Source organism: Typopeltis vanoorti, chromosome 2 (assembly GCF_054136105.1).
Source record: "Typopeltis vanoorti isolate ZY-2024b chromosome 2, IOZ_Tvanoo_1.0, whole genome shotgun sequence".
Taxonomy (NCBI): domain Eukaryota; kingdom Metazoa; phylum Arthropoda; class Arachnida; order Uropygi; family Thelyphonidae; genus Typopeltis; species Typopeltis vanoorti.
Genome location: NC_143550.1, coordinates 150,128,459 through 150,152,681, shown reverse-complemented (window position 1 = coordinate 150,152,681; position 24,223 = coordinate 150,128,459). Strand labels below are relative to the sequence as shown.

The 24,223-nt window shown below is 35.2% G+C and overlaps 1 protein-coding gene across 1 annotated transcript in view; it reads right to left on the bottom strand.

The window, feature by feature from the left end:
• Positions 1-22,542, bottom strand: part of Tim10 (translocase of inner membrane 10) — a 34,724-nt gene extending 12,182 nt beyond the window's left edge. Inside the window, exon 1 of the mRNA XM_090408828.1 lies at positions 22,354-22,542. The gene's annotated coding sequence lies outside the window, so the exon portion shown is untranslated. The remainder of the gene's footprint in view (positions 1-22,353) is intronic.
• Between the last annotated feature and the right edge of the window lie 1,681 nt (positions 22,543-24,223).

Below are 24,223 nucleotides of genomic sequence, written 5' to 3'. Positions count from 1 at the left end.
CCCGAATTCCAATGCCAGGGTTCTTCAACACCTGTTCCTGCAGATTTGCGAGGAATTCTGCTGTACGAACGCAATCAGATCGTCTGCTAGGGATCTTTCTTCTTGCTACATCCTCGTAGTCACCATTGCAAGTCTCTAGTTCATGCCTGATTGTTTTTACTGTATTCAGGGAGCATTGGGCAGCAGTCGTAATATCCTTATTTTGATGGCGGGCACGAATCATCATGATACAAGTTATTCTCTTCCATGATTCAGGTGGGTTCCAGCTATCCATCCTTTCTGACATCTTGTATATGAATGAAGAAGGGTCCAAACTTTTAAATGAAGAGAAGTGTGTGTTAATACATGTAACTTACGGAAAAATATAATTAATTATAAATATGTCAAATTTATCCCGAACACCCTGTAGGTTTAAAACAATCTCACAATTATGAGTAACTGTAAAACTGACAAGAATAATTACAAAGTAAGAAATAAGTCCCATATCTGCCATCCAAGAAGTCAGAAAACAACTTTCCCCATAATGCTTCTTCTACACAATTTTCACATATCAAACCCAGAAAGAAACTACTGTGGAAGGTTTCCTTTTACAGTATTCTTTCTTTCTTTGGGAAAGACAAACCTTAAAAATGAGTCATGTAGCATGTGCTTACTAGCTCACGTCAGTCACAGCTGAGTTGACATCATTACACTATTAGAGTTCAAATGAACAATTGTAGAATCTGCAATTATAGATTTTGTGTTCATTGAAATGGATGGTGGTTTACCTATCTGCCTGAAGTAAACCAACTTATAGGATCAGGATATTTTATATGCTCCAGGCACTGAAAGAGAGGGGAAGCTGATCTTTGGTAGAATTGATAAGGGTAGCATGTTTCCAGTGAGATTTAAAACCTGTGTAGAGGTTGTACTTTTTTTTAAAGACCTGGCTATTTTTTCCTATGTACCCAGACATAGGAGATGATGATGTCTGAAATCCTTCTGAAGGAATGACAGAGGATTATTTTTTTAATTCTGTAAGCACTGTTGCCATTGGATAGGAACCATATACACACCTTCCTGTCCAATTGCTACACTGCTTACAAAACTAAAAAAAAATAATCAATCCTCTCTCCAGTCCTCGGCCATCACTTCAGAAGGATTTCAGAAATTCCATCACTATCTCCTACATCCATAGCCAGGTCTTTAAAAAAGTACAACCTCTACACAGCTTTTAAGCCAATACAAAAACTTGCTACTCTTATCTGTTCTACCAAACATCAGCTCCCTCCTCTCTCGGTGCCTGGAGAATATAAACTACCCTGTTCCTGCAAGTTAGCTTACTTCAAACAGACAGGTAAGTCAGACACCATCTGTTTAGATGAATCTCACACTCTGCAATCACGACTCTGGTCAATCTGGTTTTACAGACCATGTATTGGATACCACTCATAGTAAAAATAAAAAAAGAGACTATTTTTGGAATCTGCAGCAATGCTCAGAAATCACTCAAATTTAAACAAATGCAGATGCAAAAAAATTCCCAAAATTTGGGAAAACATTAATTGTCAGAGGTCCCAGTTTACATCCCTAGGCCACGATTTTAGAGTCACAAACACATTTCATTGAATATCGTGTGTGTGTGTTACAAGTGTTGTTTGTACTCCCTGCAGATGTCTCAGTGACTTTGAAATACTGGAAGAATTAAAATTAGTTTTTAATCCTTTCTTAGTGCCATCATTACTCCATTAAACCTCTAACATGATGTCCTCCCAGTGCTCATGCCTTAACACATGTATAAAAAGGGAAGTAAAGCTGAATGTGAGATTTCCGAGGAATTTGTCAACTAAGGATTCCAGGTAAGATTTATGCAAGCATACTTGAGAAGAGGATTAGAAAGATTCTGGAATAGAAATGGGTTAATGCCAAACAGAGGTTGCCTAGATCACATTTTCACTTTAAGATAAATAGCTGGGAAATCATGGGAATATAACAAGAGTCCAATACTTAAGTTTTGTAGATCTGGAAAAGGCATTATTATTATCTGATACCTCCAGGGAGTCAAGGACTCATCGAGGGAGGCTGTAAATTACCCAACCCAGCTATCATACCTTCCCTTAAATTCATTTACACTAGATGCACTCACTACCCCTAAGGACAAATTATTCCACTCACTCACTGCTCTCTGAGAGAAAATCCTAGCTCTTACCCCTTTCTTGGCTGAGAACAACCTTAACTTCCATGGATGCCCCCGTGTTCTCTCCCCGCCTTCCATATAACGAAAAATTTTATCATTTGAAAATGCTATAACACCCATTCAAAAGTTTATAGACCTCTATCATATCACCTCTCTTTTTCCTGTTAACCGGAATCTGTAATCCACATACTCGCAATCTGTCCTCATAATCTAAATCCCATAATCCGGATATAATCTTTGTAACTCTTCTTTGCACTCTTTCCACAGCTTCTTTATCTCCTTGAAACCTGGGAGACCAAATCTGCGCACAGTAATCCAAGTGTGGTCTTATCAAAGCCTTATACAGAGGCAAAATTACTTCCTTATCCTTACATATCAAGGTTCGCTCATAGAAATTATCCTCTGAGTTGTATTTGCAACTTTTGCTATGTGACCTTTGAACTTTAAATTCTTATCCACCAAGATCCCTTGCCTCTTCAGTTTCTTGTAGCATAACCCTGCTAATATAATATGCCACTGGATCTCTAATCATGCCAAAGTGCATAACTTTACACTTACTAACATTAAACTGAGAGCCATTTTCATTTGCCCAGATTTCCAGTCTATTCAAATCATTTTGTAATTGCTGAATATCAGTAGCATTCCTGATTGCCCTGCCTATCTTTGCATCATCAGCAAACAATTGCAAATCTGATAATAGACCCTGCTTGAAGTCATTACACTTACTAACAATAATGGCCTGAGGACTGAACCCTGAGGTACACCACTGGTTACCTTAAATCTGGTAGATTCACACCCACTCTATACCACTTTTTTGATATCTGTCTGTTAACCATCCCCTGATCCAAGTCAATAGATTATGTTCCAATCCCACATTCTCCAGTTTGCACAACAGCCTCTCGTGTGCCTTAGAAAAATCCAACATTATCATAGTGTATCCATTTCCTTTATCCAACTCGGCCGTAACATTGTTATAAAATATGAGCAAATTGCTAAAACATGACCTTCCTTTAGTAAACCCATGCTGTTCCCTGCAGAGTATAGAATGATTGTCTACCCATTTCTGTATGCGAGTTCTTACTAACTTCTCTAAAATCTTCACTACCACACCAGAAATACTAATAGGTCAGTGATTAGACATATCAGTTTTTGCACTACTCTTGTGCAATGGAACTATATTACATTCCTTCCTGTGGTATCATTCCTGAGCTGAGACTCAAGTTATTATTAAGAGAGACCTCCAGGGAGTCAGAGACTCATCGAAGGAGGCCACATACTACACACACACACCAGCTATCATACTTATTCTTGAATTCATTCACACTGCTTGCACTCACAACATCCAATGGCAATCCATTCCAATCACACACCACCCTCTGAGAGAAAAATCTAGCCCTCACACATTTCTTGGCCGCCTTCATTCTCAGCTTCAAAGGATGCCCTCTCGTCCTTTCCCCACCCTCCATAAATTGAAAAATTCCATCAATTGAAATCCTATATGACCGTTTCAGAAGTTTGTAAGTCTCGATCATATCACCCCTCTTTCTCCTGTTTGCTAGTGTCTGCAGTTTATGAATTCTCAATCTGTCTTCATAATCAGTATTCCATAATCCTGATATCATTTTTAACATTCTCCTTTGCACTCTCTCCAATATATCAGAATCACAACGGAAACTAGGACACCAGACCTGCACACAATAGTCCAAGTGATGTCTTATCAAGGCCTTATAAAGAAGCAAAATAACATCCTTATCTTTACATGTGAACGTTTGTTTCAGCATTGCAGTTATCTTTTGAGTTGTATTTGCAATCTTTGCCAAATGGCCCCTAAACTTCAACTTCGTATCTATTAACACTCCAAGATCCCTAGCCCCATCAGTTTCTTCTAGCCTAATCCCACCAATATAATACGACATTGGATATCTAATCATGCCGAAGTGAATGACTTTATATTTACTGACATTGAACTGACACCCATTTTTTCATGGCCACAATTCCAGCCTATTCAAATCATTCTGCAAAGACTGCATATCAGCAACATTCTTGATTACCCTACCTATCTTTGCATCAACAACAAATAACTGTATGTCGCTTCTCAAATCCTTCCCAAAAATCATTAATGTACAGATTGAATAACAGTGGACCAAGCACTGATCCTTGTGGTACACCACTTGTTACCTTAAGCCTGGCTGACTCAGATCCCCCATATACCACTTTTTGATATCTGTCAGTCAGCCATCCTCTTATCTATGCTAATACTGTATTACCCAAACCCATTCTCTCCAATTTATGCAGCAGTCTGCCATGGTGTACTCCAGTGATGGCGAACCTATAACACGCGTCAGCACTGACACGCTTGAGGGTTTCAGGTGACACACCTTGGATGTTGAAAGATATTGGTATTCTGATGAAAAAAACTGCGATAAATCGTGTAAGATGGCTCTCAGTTCAGGCGAAGGTAGGTTTAGGTTCATTGAAAGAATTATATTTTATAGTGAGCCTATTTCTATTTTATTTTGTAACTAGCCTATAAACAATGAGCATTTTAAGTTTATGTTTTCTTTCTTAATCATTATAATTTCTTCATAGTCATATGATATTATAAAAACTTATTTAAATTAAGGGGATATTAAATCCCACATTGTTTTAAAACCGAATAAGAAACTCAGAGAGTTTCATGCCGAATATAGTAAACTATAAAAATATCGGCGAATACTAGCGTGAGCCAATGCAAGTAGTCCTAGTACGTAGTACAATACCGGGCAACTCGTTGCAAAGGTGAGTTAATGTACAGATTGAATAACAGTGGACCAAGCACTGATCCTTGTGGTACACCACTTGTTACCTTAAACCTTGCTGACTCAGATCCCCCGTATACCACTTTTTGATAATATTATAAAAATTTTATAATTTTTATAAAAACATATAAAAATTATTATCAATATTATACAATACAAACTTATAAATACATGCTTTATATATTATAAACTTAAAGTTTTCATTTGACTTCTGTGTGAATTTCGTTCATGTATGCATTCCAAGTCTCTCGACTTAGTAATACAAGTTCTCAACATATTTAAATCCACTTTAGCAGAAAATATAATTTGCAGCATTAAATATTGAATTTATCTGAGTAAATAATGAAAACACAATAAATTCAGTAAATTTTGTTAAATAATGCAAATAGTAACAACTTACAAATGACGTGATGTCGCAACAAAACCTATTAAATAGCTGCTATTTAGTAACATGATAGAGAGTAAAAATAACAAGGTTGCTACGAACGTACCGGTAATAAATCTGGCAACCCTGCTGAAAGAAGTAGTGGTAGTCTTGCATGGTCTGCCACTTAAGTAATTTGAGTTGCTGGCGTATAATTCATTTCCAGTAATTGTTATTTCTTTTATTTCTTTATTAATTATTACTGCTTAATTACCACTGTATATAATTGTGCTCTTTTTAATTTGTGAACCCTTTTACAATGGCAGCTAGCACTAATAAAAAACTAAAATTATCACAGAAAGGAAGTGGAAGAAATTTCCAAGATGCCTGGACTGAATAATATGGTGGCATTGATAGAGGCGATAAAGTTCTCTGTAAATTGTGTGGTGAGCTATCTGTGAGTAGAACTTGGAATGTAAGAAGACATTTTGAAACTAAGCACAAATGACTCCTAGAAAAAACTTTTGAAGAACGCAAAGAATACGTATCGCAACATCTAAAACTGGTAGAATCACAATCAGGGACTTTAATTAAGTTTAATTTTGTCTTTAATTTTGTTTCAGGACCTTCAAATTTAGTAGCTGTAAGTTACAGTATTTCACATACTATTGTTGAACATGGGAAACCACTTAGTGATGCTGATTATATTAAAGAAGCTTTCGTAAAGTGTGCACCATTTTTATTTGAGGACTTTCATAATAAGGAAGCTATTGTAAAGCGCATGAAACAGTTACCATTAAATAGGAATACTATTAAAGACAGTTATATCAATGAATGCTAGTATAGAAAATCAAATACAAAAAGACTTGAACTCATGCCATTGTTTTTCCATTTGTCTCGACGAAACTACAGATATTACGTCATCAGCTCGATTGGCTATTATTGCAAGGTATGTTCACGGAGATTGATAAAGTTAGAAAATTTACCACAAAACACGACAGGTAAAGACATATGCGACTGTGTTATTAAAGTGTACCGTGAGAAACAGATAGATATATCGAAAATATTTTCGATTACAACTGATGGCGTGCCTAATATTGTTGGCCGTAATGTCGGTTTTATCAGACAATTTACAGAATATGTTGGTCATCACCTGGTTTGTTTCCATTTTATTATACATCAGGAGACACTGTGTGCAAAATCAGGCTTAAAGGATTTGGATGATGTGATGAGAATTGTGACAAAGGTAACTAATTTTATTGCTGGCAGGGCTTTAAACAAATGAGAATTTAATTCACTTTTAAGCAAAGTCGAATCAGTGTACAATGGTCTATTAATGTACAATAATATTCGATGGTTGAGTCGTGGCCAAGTACTTGAACGGTTTGTTGAATGTTTAAATTAAATTATATTTAAATACGAAGGGCACGGAGCAAGAATTTTCTCAGTTGAACGATTCTACTTGGCTCAGTACGCTGATGTTTTTCACAGATTTTTCATTATACCTGAACGAACTTAATATACAATTGCAAGATTTTGGAAAATCTGTCAATGTTATGTTTGGCATGATCAAGAGCTTTGAGAATAATCTCAAAATATTTCAATGTGATTTAGAAAGTAATAATTTTAAGTATTTCCCAAGAGTGAAAATTTTTTTAACGAAACCAAAAATCGTGAACAACATATCAACCAATCTATCGAAGTTCTAAAGTCAGTAACCGAGCAGTTTTCTTCTAGATTTGAGCAATTTCGAATGTTGGAACAAACAATCCAATTCATAAATTATCTTTATGAAACAGAATTCATGGATCTTAAATTAGATGGCTTTGAGTGGTTGGATTTAGCAGACTTCCAGTGTAATCCTATCTGGAAAAGAAAGTTTATTGCTCTTAGAAATGAATTAGAACTTGAGTGGGAATGTCTGCATGATACCGCATGTAAAAATTCAGACTGTGAAATTTTAAGCGTGTGGAATAGCCTTTCCAAAAACTTTCATGCTCTTAAAATCTTTGCTAAAGCTCTTCTAACAATTTTCTCTTCTACATACTTTTGTGAAACTCTGTTTTCTGCCTTAAATAATATCAAATCAAAAGGGAGAAATAGATTGAGCAATGATTTGAGCGCTGCCTGTGTAGCATTAAAATGTACACACTATAGCCCTTCTATAAAGCAACTTTCTACCAGTACTCAACAACAGAAAAGTCATTAAATATAATGTAAGATTGTAATTTCACTTTATTAAATTAATAGTACAATATGAATTCATAGATTTCATATCAATGTCCTATTAAATAAATAGCCTAATATGATATGTGTAAGTCACTATCTATGATTATGTAGTTAAATTTATAATGCATGTATGCAAGTGGCACATCAACAACGTCAATATTAAAAAAAAAAAAGATGTTTGACACACCTGGGTAAAAAGGTTCGCCATCACTGGTGTATTCTGTCAAAAGCCTTAGCAAAATCCAAAAGTATCATGGTATATCCATTCCAACTGTCTAGTTCAATGGTAACATTGTTATAGAATGTGAGCAAGTTGCTAAAACATGACCTTCTCTTAGTAAACCCATGTTGCTCATGCAAAGTAGAGATTCACTGTCAACCTATTTCTGAATGCAAGCCCTAACCAATTTTTCCAAAATTTTCACCACCATTCCTGACATACTAATTGGTCGATGGTTGGATACATCAGTCCCTTGTGAAATGGAATTACCATACATTCCTTCCATTCCTGCAGAATCTTCCCTGTTCTGAGAATCATATTAAACATCCTGGTCAAAGGAATAGCCAGTTCAGCTGAACACTCTTTTAGCAGACGCGCTGATATTCCATTAGTCCCTATTGCTGAATTCTTATTCAGTTTGTGCAACAGCTCTAATACCTCGGCCTCACACACCTGCATTTCTTCATCTAGTGAAGAGGTAACAGTGAGCTCAATGTTGCATTCACCAGGTTGATAGCTTTTAGCAAAATGGGTACTCATTAATTGACTAACCTCTTCTGCATCTGTAACCCTCATGCCATCTGGATTTAGAAGACTTATTCTTTCATATTCATTCTTTCTTTTACTTGCAACATATCGATAGAATTCTTGTAGGTTGTCTTTAGCACACAGAGCCAGTTTCTTTTGATAATCAGACTTTGCTTTTCGTACAACAGTTGTGACTATTCTAGCCTGCTGCTTATAATGGACATCATCCTTATGCAAATGTTATTCCTTCCACATCACCCTTTTCTTAAAAATCTCTTGCTTAATATGATTACATTCATTCGACTCCTACTCTATTTATTCTTCAAACTCTCGGGACACATTCTGATATCGCATTATATAAGTATTGTTTAAATGCTTCCCATGCACTGTCGATATTCTTTCCATCCAGCATCCGATCCCATTCCACTGAACTCTGTATACTCCTCAGTTGGTAATAATTTCCTGCTTTGTAGTTCAGCATGTAACCTTTTCTGAATGGAACATTCATTAACTTGTCACTTCCCAAGTGAGTACCGCATGATCACTGTCACTAACCGGAGGCAGAATAGTTACGTCTTTAACTGAAATGCTCTCTGACACTATAATCAAATCTAACACTCTTTGACCTTGAGTTCTTTCTGTCACATGCTGCTTGAGGAAGGTGCCTTGCAACAGCTCAATAAACGCATTTTCATTCTTCTCATGAGATTCTACTGCTATCCAATCAATATTTGGTTAATTAAAGTCTCCAATTATGATTACTCTTTTCACGCTCACCTTTTCTATTTGGTGATGCATTTCTAGTGTAAGTGAAGAATAACAATGATGGAATTTGCAAATAAACCAAAAAAAAACAGTCGAACACATGCATTACAATAGAATTATACATGCATAAGGCATATGATAAGGTACCCAGAAAAAAGGTTTTCAAAGCACTACAAATTAATGGAGTAAATGGAACATTATACTGAGCAATACATCTATATTTAAGTTGTAAATCAGCAGTTAAAAATTGAAGGAAATGTTAGCAGATGGTTTGATGTAAAATTAGATGCAAGTCAAGAATGCATATTATCTCCACTCTTATTGGTCTATATGGATCACATTATGAAAGAAAGTGGGATTAAAGCTAATATTAGAAGTGGAGATATCGTACCGCGCGGTTAGCCTAGTGGCCTTGCGCTTCGCAACCATATGCCTCGGGAAGGAGTGTCTCAGGTTCGATTTCCATTCTAGACGTGAGGAATTTGAGGATCTTCCTCAGGCATAGCCAAGTTAGCCAGTCTTGGGCACGGTCAGTAGGGTTTTTTCCGCCAGTTTATCTGGCGTTTTTCATCCCGCAAGCAGGCAACATACGCATCTACAGTCAAAAATATATCCCCCCCCCCCGCGTGTTATTTAGATGCGACTTCTTGTTAGTAGTACTAACAAGAAGTCACATCTAAATAACACGCGGACCCTGCACAGGAAGCGGGAATAACGCGTAGAAGAAGAAGATTAGAAGTGGAGATATCAAACTTAGTTTTTTGCTTTATGCAGATGATGTTGTACTCCTAAACACATCCAGTTCAAGTCTACATGGTTTTCTAACTGAACTGAATAACAGCTGTAACAAATTTGTCATGAAAATAGGCAGGAATGCGAAAAACTTCAGCTGCATTCTCAATGGACAACCCATAGAAGCAGAATAAGCCGATCTGGTATGTTGGGGAGCCAGTTGAATCAATTTATACAGAATAAGAGAAATTAGCCAAAACACTAAAGTAGCAGTATATCAGTTTTAAGTTATGGATCTGAGAGGTGGGTTAGAGATAAAGCACTTGATCAAAGATTATGGAACCACAGATATGAGAGTTCTTTGAAAAATTAGGTGTGCGAACAAATGGCAGAATCGTATGAGAAATGAAGACACTGGGAAGGTACTTGACATTTGTTTGCATTCATGCAATGCAAGACACTGCAGTCAAGAATATGTAAGCAGGGTTAATCTAAAGTATGGTAATTTAAGCAAGTATAGTCTAAAGCAGCGGTTTTCCTTTCTTTTTTATCTTATGGCACACCAAAACTAATTATAAAAATTCTATGGCACACCAAGTATTAAGAAATATATAGACTGTTTCAAATAAAGGTGAAACCTGTCGCAACCCTCTTTTTGAAACATCACTTTGAAACCCATTTATTTATAAGACCTTGTAATGAAATACAAAAGAATAATCAAAGTTACTTATGACACCCATACACACATATGATGCATATCTATAATAACAGGTATAATAAATCTATATTATACCAATATAATCAAATTTTATTCACTCTTAATAATTCCATTCAATGCAATATAAACATTATGACTCCTCACGTACTTTGTAGATAAAATGCACAAAAAACTTATTTTACATAAATTTTTATTCCTTTATATCAAAATCTTGCACACACACCTGTGAACCTTTCATGACACACTAGTTGAAGGTCACTCATCTAAAATATGGTCACTTAAATAGAATGGGAGAAGAAATGTTAGAAAAACAGGTGCTTGATGCCAATATGGCAGGAAAAAGACCCCAGAATAAAACCAAGAACAAAACAATCAATCCATCTACAAGATGTAGATGGATTGATTCGGTCAGAAATGCCTCAGAAAACCGAAATATTGGATACGATATTGGAATGCTTACAAGTAACAGACTAATTTCAAAGAAAATTGTAGAAGTTCAGTAAACTAATCGTGTAATACCACCATAATGGCCTGCATACCTCTTGAGGGTAACATATCAGGAAATTGATGATGATTAATCCGACACAAGACAGGTCTGTCCCATGGGGCAAGTGATTAGAAAGAAGAAAGGAATCTGTTACTATTTTTTTTGGAAAGTTGGGGGTATTCATTGGTGAAAAATGTCATGAGGTAAGACTTCCAAAGGACAGGAATCTATATGGAATGAAAGAAGAGGATAAAAAGTTGGTTTGGCAAGTAGTTTGGAGCTGAACTGTATATAGATATTGACCAACAGCTTCTCCTGTTCAGACATGATTAGAGGAAGCATTTAGAGGGAGCATCTGTTAAGTGAATAGCTCTTCTCTGAATAAAATCAATCTGAAGGTTTTTAATGCACCACCCCAGATGCAAAAATAACATTCTAAAGCTGGATGGATCTAGGATTTATAAAGCATTAGGAATTGAGCATAAGAAAAGTAATATTTAGAATGAAAAAGATACCAAGATTTTTTGAACTTAAGAGGCTATGGACACGATGCATTTATGACAGGATAGACTAGATGCAAAAGTAAACCCAAGAACAGAGAACCGATCTTAGCTGGTGAGCAGAATGTTATCAAAGCGAAGAGGTGATTGTTATTTACGACATCTCCATGGAGTGGAGACTCGTCGTGGTGATGAATGTTCTTTCTTCCAGGAAATAAGACAGGACTGTTTTGTATTTTTGTAGCATTAAAATTAAGTAAATTATCTTTGCCTCACTTAGGAATAGCTAGATTTTAAAGCATTTGTCACAGATCTTGAAGCATGAGTCATCTGAGCACTACAATTTTGTAAATGAAGAGTATACTTTCATCAGCAAAGCTATTAATACTCATATAAACACATATATTCCATAGTAAAAATTATTATTATACAAATGTTTCATCTTACATGTTGTATAACAATGTAAGTGAAGAATAACAATGATGGAATTTGCAAACAAACCAAAAAAAAAAACAGTCGAACACATGCATTACAATAGAATTGTAATGGTCGATAGTTGAATACATTGCAGTCACAATACATTGGTCAGGATAAAACGACATTGGGATATGTGTAAAAAAAACTATCATGCAGTTGAGGATAACGATTTCCCTGATCTTTAGGAACAGAAAGGTAGTTATCAGGGATGAATATTCCGGGTGTGCTAGGTGTGCGGTGCTCATCCACGAAATATCAGTATCACCTATATTATATTTTTGCATTTATTCCCGTTAAAGACTCCCCCAATTGTTTGCAGAATTAAAATTGAACACAATATACTAATGCTTCATTGTCCTCTTCAGGAGGGTAATAAAGCATTAGTGCTTCATGAAGAGGGCACTTTTCAATGCGTAAACATTGTGTCACATTCGCGTTAATAACCTGGGTGTGCTTTCGAAATGCATACACCTTTCCACCTTTTGAAAATATGCAAAGAGGGTGCAGCGGGTCAAATTATTAACGTTGTAGTATTTTTAAACCACTGAGAAGGTGTGGCTAGATGAGCTAAAATTCTGAGCTCACTCAGCACCTAGCATCTGTGATTGGTTATTGTGTCAACCAATCCAATTGAATGTTGTCACTTGTCATAAGTTGACTGCTTTTCGTATCTGATGTATATTACAAACAGTTGTTACGCATGTTTTCTGGAACTGAAAATTTGAAAGTGGATGTTAGGAATAAAATGCAAATTGTTTTTTCTTTTGCTTGTGCAGTATAGCATCTGTTGAGGTTGCAAATTTTTTTAATGGTTATAGAGACATTTTTATTCTAGTCTTCAAAAATAACAGACAGTAAAAAATTTCTATTCCTGAATAAAAATGAATATTCTGTGTATTATAAGACGTTGTAATATCTACAACAAAATACCCAGTATATGTGAGATTGATAAGGCAGAAGAATCGCTGATACTAAAAAAAACTAATGAATTTAGGATTCCTGAAAGTGTGGACAATTCCAATAATGTTTGGATATTATGTATACCGAGTCTCAGTAAACAAAATAAAATTCTTAGAAAACAGAGCGAAATATACACAAACCAGAGAAATACACATAACATGTGCAACAAATTTTACGAGATGATTTGCTGCTCCAAACCATATTTATTCCTGCAATACTCTCTCTCTCTTCATAAGTTTTTTTTTTTTAATATGCCATCATAAATTCACTTATTCATGTCCAGAATTTATAGGATCGTGCTATTCGCTCTACCCAGCAACTTATAGGATAGACACCTCACAAATTATAATTATTAAATATTCGTCTACTATTAATGAAAGTGTTTCTACTCGCACTTATTCTTTCCTATTCTCACGTCTTATAAATGATGGTTCACATATTTTCATCTTTCAGTATTTCAAATATACCAACCAAATATAGCATTCTCATTCATTGTTGTTTTTTAATAAATCCTAAAACAGATTGTTCCCACACTCTACGCAGAAGTATTCAAATTTATCCTGCAATTAATTGCATTGGACCAATTAAGATGAGGCTGATGCGCGATGCCCTCTCAAAACTTTCATACATCGATAAAATGCAATCACGCGGTCATGGGCATCCGCAGGGGAGAGCACTTCCCCCCGGGATCGATTAAAAAAATTTCATAAATTATAATCGTAAAATTGATTGAGATATATAATCTTACACCCTCGACCCTAGGAATGCTTTGTGTGTCTTAAAATTTTATTATGGGTTGGCCTGTTTTGGCCCACAGCGGGATAGCCATAGAACACATTTTACTGCAACAATAAAACATGTGTTCCTGTTTTTGGATCATCTTTTTCTGATTTGTGAAAGTGACTGGTTAGTTTGCCCTCTGTGTCTAGTGAGTTACTGAGTGAAGTGTGAATTGTAAATTTATAGTGAAACAAATTTAAACAGAAAAATAGATTTTTAAAAGATAAATGTAATTTAATATTATTTTACTTGTTAGTTTTATGATTTTTTTGCTTTTAAACTGAAATAATTTAATTTAGGAATAATTAATTAGTTGATTTTTAATAAAATATGCCGGTCAATTTTTTTTATATATGAAATTGTACTAAAAACTATTAATTCTGAATACTTTTTTTTTCAAGAATGAAAGATCATTAAAATCGATGCAAAATGAAAATAATGTATTTATAGTTTACATCGACAAATTGCATAAAAAAAAGCTAAAAGACGTTTATTGATGTAATTATTTAATTAAATCAATAATTATAAAAATTTATTCATGTAGTTATTTGTCCCCAAGATTTCCCCCCTCCCCCCAATGGAAAATTGACCATAAGACAAAGTTGCAAGAACATGGAACTATTAAGCACCAGGTAGCATCATTGATGAAAGTTCATCCTTTGAAGAAGTTAAGAAATTGTGAATTTGGTGAATTGCTTTGATGGTTTTGACAGTATAGGAGTTCTGCAGACTTCTTTCCTTGGATGTGTGGGGGGGGGGGGGACTAGCATTATTTTCTGCTATTCTTAGGTTTTAACTGTCTAGTAAGGCTGTTTGATAGTTCCCAGTTGTTGTTGGAAAGCCTTCTGGCCACATTAAAGATTAAGAATACAGACTTCTTTTGAGACAAATGGTTAGCAAATGCATTATGACCTGTAAAACTTGGTTTATGGTAGATGAAAATTGAAGGGGATCTATCACATTCCTATTTGATATGCATATCCAAAAAGAAAATTCCTCCTGACAATTCCTGTGATGTAAATTATTGATTTTGTGTAGAAAGGAATAGAGTTTTGAATTGGTATGATTCCATATAGCAAAAACATCATCTATGTAGTACAGCCAAAGAAATGGTTTGGGGTCAAGCTATTAATAAGACAATATGAGAGAAGATCAATAATGTATAAGAGGAAGAGTGTAGGTGAAAGCATAGAGCCTTAGGGGTACTCATGCATTAATGGAAGTTTCACAAGTGACAATGATCTACTATGACATGCAATGAATGACCAGAGAGAAATCTGGCAATCCACTCACAAAGGGCAGGAGGGAGACCATAAGGTGGAAGCTTTGTAAGGTCACAATGCCAAACTCAAATGCTTTGGAAATATGAGCGACCAAATATTTCTATAACCTATATCCAAAATCGAGTGAGGAAATCTGCTGTTAGAATGAGAATGGCAGAATCCATATTGGTGATTACTAATTAACCAATGGCCCTCTTAGGTAGTTAAAAGCTGGTTGTCAACTTTCTCCATGACTTTTGAGAAGACTGAGATGAGAGCAATGTGATGGTAGTTTAAGGGCTGACTTTTTATCTCCATTTTTAGGAACTAGCTGAATAAAAGTTTGCTTCCACGCTTTTAGAAAGATGCCAGATGAGTATAACAGCTTATGAGGGTGATATGGGATAGGCACTAGTTCTGGAGCTCAGGCTTTTAGCACAGATGAAGGATACCATCTGGGTGAGAGAACTTTTTGGTATCAAGAGCACTGAACATTTTTCTGATTTCTCATTTTGATGAGAGAAAAAAAAATCAGAAGAGACATTTGGCTTAGTCATCTAAACAAGTTGGGAGAATGCTGATCCCCAAAGGTCTGCCTATCTCCAGATGTTACCATTGTTCCACCAGGATACCATAGAGATGGAAACATAGGACAAAAGATTTGCCCAACTGTCTTGGCAAGGATTTGAAGGCTCAGCTGAAATTTACTGTTGTTGTTATTATTAGTATGTGACACCTCCAAGTACTCATCACGGGAAGGCACTCTACTCCACAACACATCTCACCATCTCCCTAACAACTCGATTCTCCAACTACACACAATGATAGTACTACCACATTTAGAGTCCATCACCAACAAACATTATTTATTTGCATATGTTCTAATAGCTGATTTGCCTGTATGCAGGATGAAAAACCCCTTTATGGGAGAAAATGCCCTGCTACCTGTGTATGAGATCTGCAAATTCACCTTTAATTGAAAAAGCCCAAAGCATGAAGCAAGCTTAATTTAGTGCTTACAAAGACTAGGTGGCTTTAGATTTCATTATTATTGTTAAGAGAGACCTCCAGGAAGTCAGGGACTCTGAGGAGAAATCACATACCACATGCACCAGCTATCAGACTTATTCTTGAATTCATTCATACTGCTTGCACTCACAACATCCAATGGCAATCTATTCCACTCATGCACCACCCTATGAGAGAAAAATCTAACCCTCATCCCCTTTTTAGCAGCATTCATTCTCAGCTTCCAAGGATGCCCTCTTGTCCTTTCTCCGCTGTCCATAAATTGAAAAATTCCATCAACTGAAATCCTGTATAACCCTTTCAGAAGTTTGTAAGTCTCAATCATATCAACTCTCTTTCTCCTGTTTGCTAGTGTCTGCAGTCTACAAATTCTCAGTCTATCTTCAAAATCAGTATTCCATAATCCTGATATCATTTTTAACACTCTCTCCATTATATCAGAATCACAATGGAGACAAGACCTGCACACAATGGTCCAAATGAGGTCTTATCAATGCCTTGTAAAGAGGCAAAATTACATCCTTATCTTTACATGTGAATGTCGTTTCAGCACTGCAATTATCTTTTGAGTTGTATTTGCTATCTTTGCTACATGGCCTCTGAACTTTAGGTTCTTATCTACTAACACTCCAAAATCCCTAGCCTCATCACTTTCTTCAAGCATAATCCTATCAACATAATACAACATTGGATATCTAATTATGCTGAAGTGCATGACTTTACATTTACTGACATTGAATTGACATCCATTTTCCCATGCCCACAATTCCAACCTTCAAATCATTCTGCAAGAATGCTGCATACTGCATATGCAGAATTCATGATTATTCTACCTATCTTTGCATCATCATCATCAGCAAATAGCTGTAAGTTGCTTGTCATATCCTTCACAATATCATTAATGTATAGATTGAATAACAGTGGACCAAGCACTGATCCTTGTGGTACACCACTGGTTACCTTAAATCTTGCAGACTTACATCCCTTTTATACCACTTTTTGATAATTGTCAGTCAGCCATCCACTTATCCATGCTAATATTCCATAATCCAAACCCATATTCTCCAATTTAGGCAACTGTCTATCATGCTGTATTCTGTCAAAAGCCTTAGCAAAATCCAAAAGTATCATGGTGTATCCATTCAAATGTCTAGTTCAATGGTAACATTGTTATAGAATGTGAGCAAGTTGCTAAAACATGACCTTCTCTTAGTAAACCCATGTTGCTCATGCAAAGTAGAGATTCACTGTCAACCCATTTCTGAATGCAAGCCCTAACCAATTTTTCCAAAATCTTCACCACCACTCCTGACATACTAATTGGTCGATAGTTGGATACATCAGTCCCTTGTGAAATGGAATTACCATACATTCCTTCCATTCCTGCAGAATCTTCCCTGTTCTGAGAATCATATTAAACATCCTGGTCAAAGGAATAGCCAGTTCAGCTGAACACTCTTTTAGCAGACGTGCTGATATTCCATTAGTCCCTATTGCTGAATTCTTATTCAGTTTGTGCAACAGCTCTAATACCTCGGCCTCACACACCTGCATTTCTTCATCTAGTGAAGAGGTAACAGTGAGCTCAAAATGTTGCATTCACCAGGTTGATAGCTTTTAACAAAATGGGTACTCATTAATTGACTAACCTCTTCTGCATCTGTAACCCTCATGCCATCTGGATTTAGAAGACTTATTCTTTCATATTCATTCTTTCTTTTACTTGCAGCATATCAATAGAATTCTTGTGGGTTGTCTTTAGCATGCAGAGCCAGTTTCTTTTCATACTCAGCCTTTGCTTTCTGTACAACAGTTGTGACTATGCTAGCTTGCTGCTTATAATTTTCATAATGCGCATCATCCTTATGCACATGGTATTCCTTCCACATCATCCTTATGCACACGGTATTTCTTCCACATCATTCTTATGCATACAGTATTCCTTCCATATCATCCTTTTCTTACGAATCTCTTGCTTAATAAGATTACACATCCATCTTCACTCCTACTCTATTTATTCTTCGAACTCTCTCAGGATGTACTCTGACATTGCATCATTTAAGTATTGTTTAAATGCTTCCCATGCACTGTCGATATTCTTCCAACCCATCAACTGATTCCATTCAATTGAACTCAGTTGAATGGAATCAGTAATAATTTCCTCCTTTGTAGTTCATGTAACTTTTTCTGAATGGAACATTCATTAACTTAGTCACTTCCAAAGTGAGTACCGCATGGTCACTGTCACCAACTGGAGGCAGAATAGTTACATCTTTAACTGAAAGGCCCCCTCTGACACTATAATGAAATCTAACACTCTTTAACTTCGAGTTCCTTCTGTCACATGCTGAAGAAGAAGTTGTCCCGGAACAGTTCAATAAATGCATTTTCATTCTTCTCATGAGATTCTACTGGTACCAAATCAATATTTGGATAATTAAAATAAAAAACTAAAATCTTATTGTGCAACTGATATAGGCTGTAGTGTAAATGGACAAAGGCCACTGCTTTTGATATCATTTTCTAGTTTGTTCTGCAGACAAAAATAAATGTCATATTCTTGGTAAATAAAACCAAAAAAATGCTCACACAGGCAGATACTTTCATAAACTCTCCCACCACCACCACCCAGCTCAACAATATGGCATTATTTTTAATTTAAAATGGTATAAAATGTAATGACACACACACACACACACACACAAAAGCAGAGATTCATGTTGAATTTTAATGATTAACTTAAAAAAAAAAACTGTTACTACGTTGTTTTTGATAACAGCCTGCTGATGAAAATAAAATTTGTCATTTTAATGCTGCTTATCCCCAAATTTGGTGGGTGAGATAAGTGCCTGCTGCTTTGCCTATTTTACTAGTCCTGTATTTGACCATGCAAACTAAATAATTTAATGACAAGTGAAATAGTTCCACTGCAAAAAAAAAAAAAAGATGGCTCCAAGACAGAGGTAGCAACCCACAGTTCAATTAATATATCAGGAGTGGTATATAAAAGTATTGGAAAAGGTGGTTTTCTAAAGGGTAGATCCCATCTTAGTATAGTTCGACCACATATGCAAGACCCCTCGACACTTCTGCACGGCAGAAGAAGGTAAATCTATTCTGATAATAAGGTAATCAATGCATTTCTTGGGATGAGTGTTTATTATTACATGTTAGAAAATTAGCTTTTCTTCTATGAACATTCTAGTTTTTAAAGTGGTAACTATTTTGCTTGTATAATAGTTGGAAAATTTTAACTATATAGCACATGATTTCACGTGTCAGTGACCAATTCTTACATCGCCTTATTCTTTTCCCCTTCAACATGAATTGACTCTTCTTAGCACTGTGCTAGCTAAGGTTCTCTCAACTGTCAGCAGAATATAATTTATTCACATTTCATAATAAAGTGACATTAGAATTAGATAAAAAAAAAAAAAAAAAAATGGCTACACCATGAACTTCTTCAATTGATGAAGGCATCTGATAAAATACCACATGGAAAATTATTACGAAAGTGAGCAAATAGGAATGGATATGAAGCTAGTAGCATGGATAGGGGAGTGGCTTGCAGACAGATGCCAGAGGATAATATATGGGGGAGTGGAATCTAAAAGAATAAGAGTGACTAGTGGAGTATCTCAGGGTTCTGTACTAGGGCCAAAACTTGGGACAGCAAGTTGATAAAGGTGATGTAGATAACTTGCAGGATGATTTAAATAAATTGGGATTGTCAGTAAATGATAATGATTGTCAATTTAATGTTTCAAAATATAAGATTATGCACTTGGAGTTGAAAAGGTTACATGCAGTGTATCATATTAATTGTACTAGATTGCAGGAAATTGATAAGGCTAGAGACTTCGTGATAATAGTAAACAGAGAGTTGAAGTTCAGAGGGCATATTACAAAAGTTGGTTAAAAGCTTAAAGGACTACTTGGATGTTGAAAAACACCCTAACAAGTAAAGATAGGGAGGTTATTATCTCTATTTATAAGGCTATGATTTGGCTGCATCTTGACTACTGTGTGGATTTGGTCACCTGGGTTTCCTTGGGGATCTGGAGATGATAGAGAGGATTCAGAGCTACCAGGTATGTGGAATGTCCTCTATGAAGATAGGTTGTAGGCATATGAGTTTCAAAGTTTGGCTGATAGGACATGATAGAAACTTATAAGATATTAAAGGGATTTTATAAAATTGATGCAAAGGAAATTTTTCAATATATGACAAAGAACTAGGGGTCATCCATGGAAGTTGTGTAGTGTAATTATTAGGGGTGTATGTAGTCTGATTTTTTGTTTGAAGAATGGTGAATGAATGGAATGGACTACCAGAATTAGTTGTGAGTTTCCTTATGGTGAATGAGTTTAAGGAGACATATCATATGTTTTGTCTGTAAAATGTTTAGTTTTTATCTCCCACAATGAATCTCCAGACTCCATGGAGATACTATATAATAATAAATTGTTTCATAACTCATACAACAGCAAATTCATAAACACCCTCATCACTTAACAAATAGGTTAGATCAAAGGTTTCCAAATCTTAGTGTCACAACCCATTATTGCATTGTTAGAAACTGTTTACTGGATTATCCCAGAGTTCAGGTAAGCAGCAATGCTGTATTTATTTATTACTACTTTATACATAAATTTAAAGAATCTCCCTGTATGTTGTTTCATAAAGAAGACTTACTACATACAAAGCATGGAGAATGAAATTAAGAACTTTATATGTACACAATGTGAAGCTAAAAACTAGTCCAGTCTAATTGTTGGAATGTAAAACAAAATTTGTAGTAAATAGACACAAACTGATTTTAATCAGTAAGTTTTCATAAGGCTAAAAGATATTTTACAAATTTTTATTTCATTATTTATGATTTTTTTTTTCTCTCTCAGGTTTGGACAGTAGTCAAAAATGTTTATTTTGTGTCAATGAAAAGTGTGAAAAGCTGGCTTGCTTTAGCAAATCTGTGCCTTCATACATCCTACATAAATTTAAAGAATCTCCCTGTATGTTGTTTCATAAAGAAGACTTACTACATACAAAGCATGGAGAATGAAATTAAGAACTTGGAAGTTTTTTTTTCACTTGGTTAGACTATAATAAATTTAGTTTAATCCTTTATTAAATCCAGAGTAATTTAATAATCAGGTGAGACACCTTTTAGCAACTCATATAGGTAAATATGACCTCTGCTTCCACCTTAGTATCACCACCTCTGGGTCTGGCTCCCACTGACGAGACCTTAATAAAGGTTGAAACCGGTCTGGGTAGTGGCCCTTTCCTTAATTAATAGCATTATACACGTCTACAAGGAGATGTGCTTTGTATTATGGGAGATACTAAGACAAGTAGTGATGACAGCTTGGTCCACCTTTACCACGAGTTGCCTCAGTCCTGAAGATACTTCAGGTGCAAACTTTGTTTGCTTACACTTGGATAAAGGATTAAACTAAATTTGTTATATTGTCGTTCTAAGCTTCATGTAATAGTTTACCTACTCCAAGAGACAACTTGAAATTATATTAGATGCTTGTTTTAGGCAAAGTGTTCCTTTCAGCGTACACACACATACATATATAATAACCAAAACCTATACTTTCCTGAGACTACTTAGCACGAAATTTCAGTTTTTTTCTAAGCACCATGCGATATTATTTTTTATGAAACTACAAAGATTGTTTAGTCTATGCACAGAAAAACTGATTCATGCTTTCACTTCTTTACCCCCCCTCCGCGCACACATTGCTTTCGTTAATAATTTTCTTTCCTCTTCTCACACCTTTCTTTTTAATCTTTCCATTAACACATTTCATTCACCCATCTACACCGAAATATAATGGACGCAGGTCAGCGATCTTTCCTATATGTACTTCCAAATTAAACTATGCTTTGGCTAACTACTACTCCGAAATCAAATAATTCGCTCACTATAATAAAGTAAATATTATCAATGAAAGTGGTATCATCTAATAAAACTTTCTTTGGTTTTTATTCCTTTCTGCATACCTGCATCTTTCAATATAACTTAAGTCGGACATAACAGAACGCTCAAGACTCCCTATAGTTGGATTATCTATAAACTTCTGGTATTAAAACAACGGCAAAGGTTGTGAATTTTTTGTCTTAAAAAGACAATTAAAATTAAAAATTAATTAAAAATGCAATACTGAAGAATACACATACCCAATTTGCATATAATGTCAAAAATGAGAATATTTAATCATTTCACTTGCTGTAACTTTGTAGAGAAAAACCATGATTTCGAAACGTTAATCGAAAGAAAAAAAAATTCTACACAAAACAAATGCCTATTCCTACCTTCCTTGTAAAATGCAGATTAAAATTTCATGCTAATTAGGTTTTACTACTTCTGCATGTTCCATAGAGGAACCTTCTCCCCAGGAGTAGCAGAAAATATTGTTCCCATTTAAAGGAAATTGCTGAGATTTAAGAGACAAGGCAGATACAAATACATATATCAATATAACAAGGTGTAAATAAAAGGAAACCTTGATATACAGACCACGAAATATTAATTTTTGTAAGTTTTCCTAACTTCATCTGAAAATTAAACTTCTTTCTTGATTCATCATAACAAAGTTTTATGCATAACAGCACATGTGAAGCAAACAACGTGCCTTACACAAATATACTGTGATATCTTCACTACTACTGGCGCTGCTGCTGCTGTCCCTTTTCTAAATGGTCATGAAATACGAAGAAAGTCAAACAAAGCAGAATTTCCTTTAAAAATAAATTAGTAGATGTAATATAAACAAACAATTATTATAAACATAACCAACGATCTAAAACTGGAAATACAAAATGTCAAATAACGATCTTCGTTATCCAACACAATTCATAATTCTCCAGAAAGTGGTGTAAAGTTTGGCTCAATCTAAAGAAAGATTATTTAAAAAACCAAAAAGAAAGTTAGAATTAGGTAATAAATCAATAACTACAATGGTTATATATCTACTCTATAATATAAAATGATAAGCTTTTTTTGTATCATTTTTTTTTGGGGTCACGTTTTTTATCAAGTTATTTGAAACGGTTTGAAACTCAGGGACTACCCTGAGTGTCGAGTCATCAGAATTCAAGAAGAACCGTCCTACCAGTCCGGAACTCGGGGGATTGGGAGCCAGAGGGAACCCCCCTTTCGAGTCTTTAAAATTTTAGTCATCAGAATTCAAGGAGAACTGGCGTTCCGGAACTCGGGGGGTTGCAAGCCATAGACACCGGGGGGAACCCCCTTTCGACTTTTCAAAACTCTAGTCATCAGAATTCAAGGAGAACCGGCCTAGCAGTCCAGAACTCGAGGGGGGGAGCCGTATGCATCAGCGGGGAGGAGCCCCCTACTATATATATATATATATATATATATATTAGCTATAGCTCTTATTCTTTTATATAATATAAAAGAATAAGAGCCATAGCTAAAAGAGAAGTCAGAAAAAGACATAGAGAATCATGGAACAAATTTGTTTCATGATTTATATAAAATAAGACCCAATGTGTATAAGATTTTGACACACTTAAATGCAGATACCAAAGAAAACATAAAATTAAACACCGAATTGAAATTAGAAGAATTTCTAAATTACTACACAGAATTGTGGACAGACAAATATTTTAAAAAAGACAACTGGCAAACAACGAAAATGAAAAGGAAATAACTAAAGAAGATTAAGAAATCAGCCTGAAAGAAACAAGAAACGGAAAATCACCTGGAAAAGATAAGCTAGGTTCAGAACTATATAAATACGCAGGAACAAGATTCAAAGAAATACTCTTGTTATTTTTAAATGAAATTTATTCAACTGGTATCTCCCCAATAGAATGGAAAAAAAGCAATTGTGATTCCTATCTTTAAATAAGGTAATAGAGATGACCCTAAAAACTATAGAAATATCAGTATACTAAATTCCTGTTACAAAATATATAGCAGAATCTTAAATAGCAAACTAATGAAATATTCCTAACGCTTTATTTTAGAAGTACAGAATGGATTTAGAAAAGGACGATGATGTAGAGACCCGGCTTTTGCCTAAAATTAATAATAGAGAAAAGAAGAGAGTACAATTTAGAAACACATATCATTTATTGACTCTGAAAAAGCATTTGACAAAGTTAAAAGAAACATATTATTTAACATATTAAAAGAAAGACACATACCAAATAATAT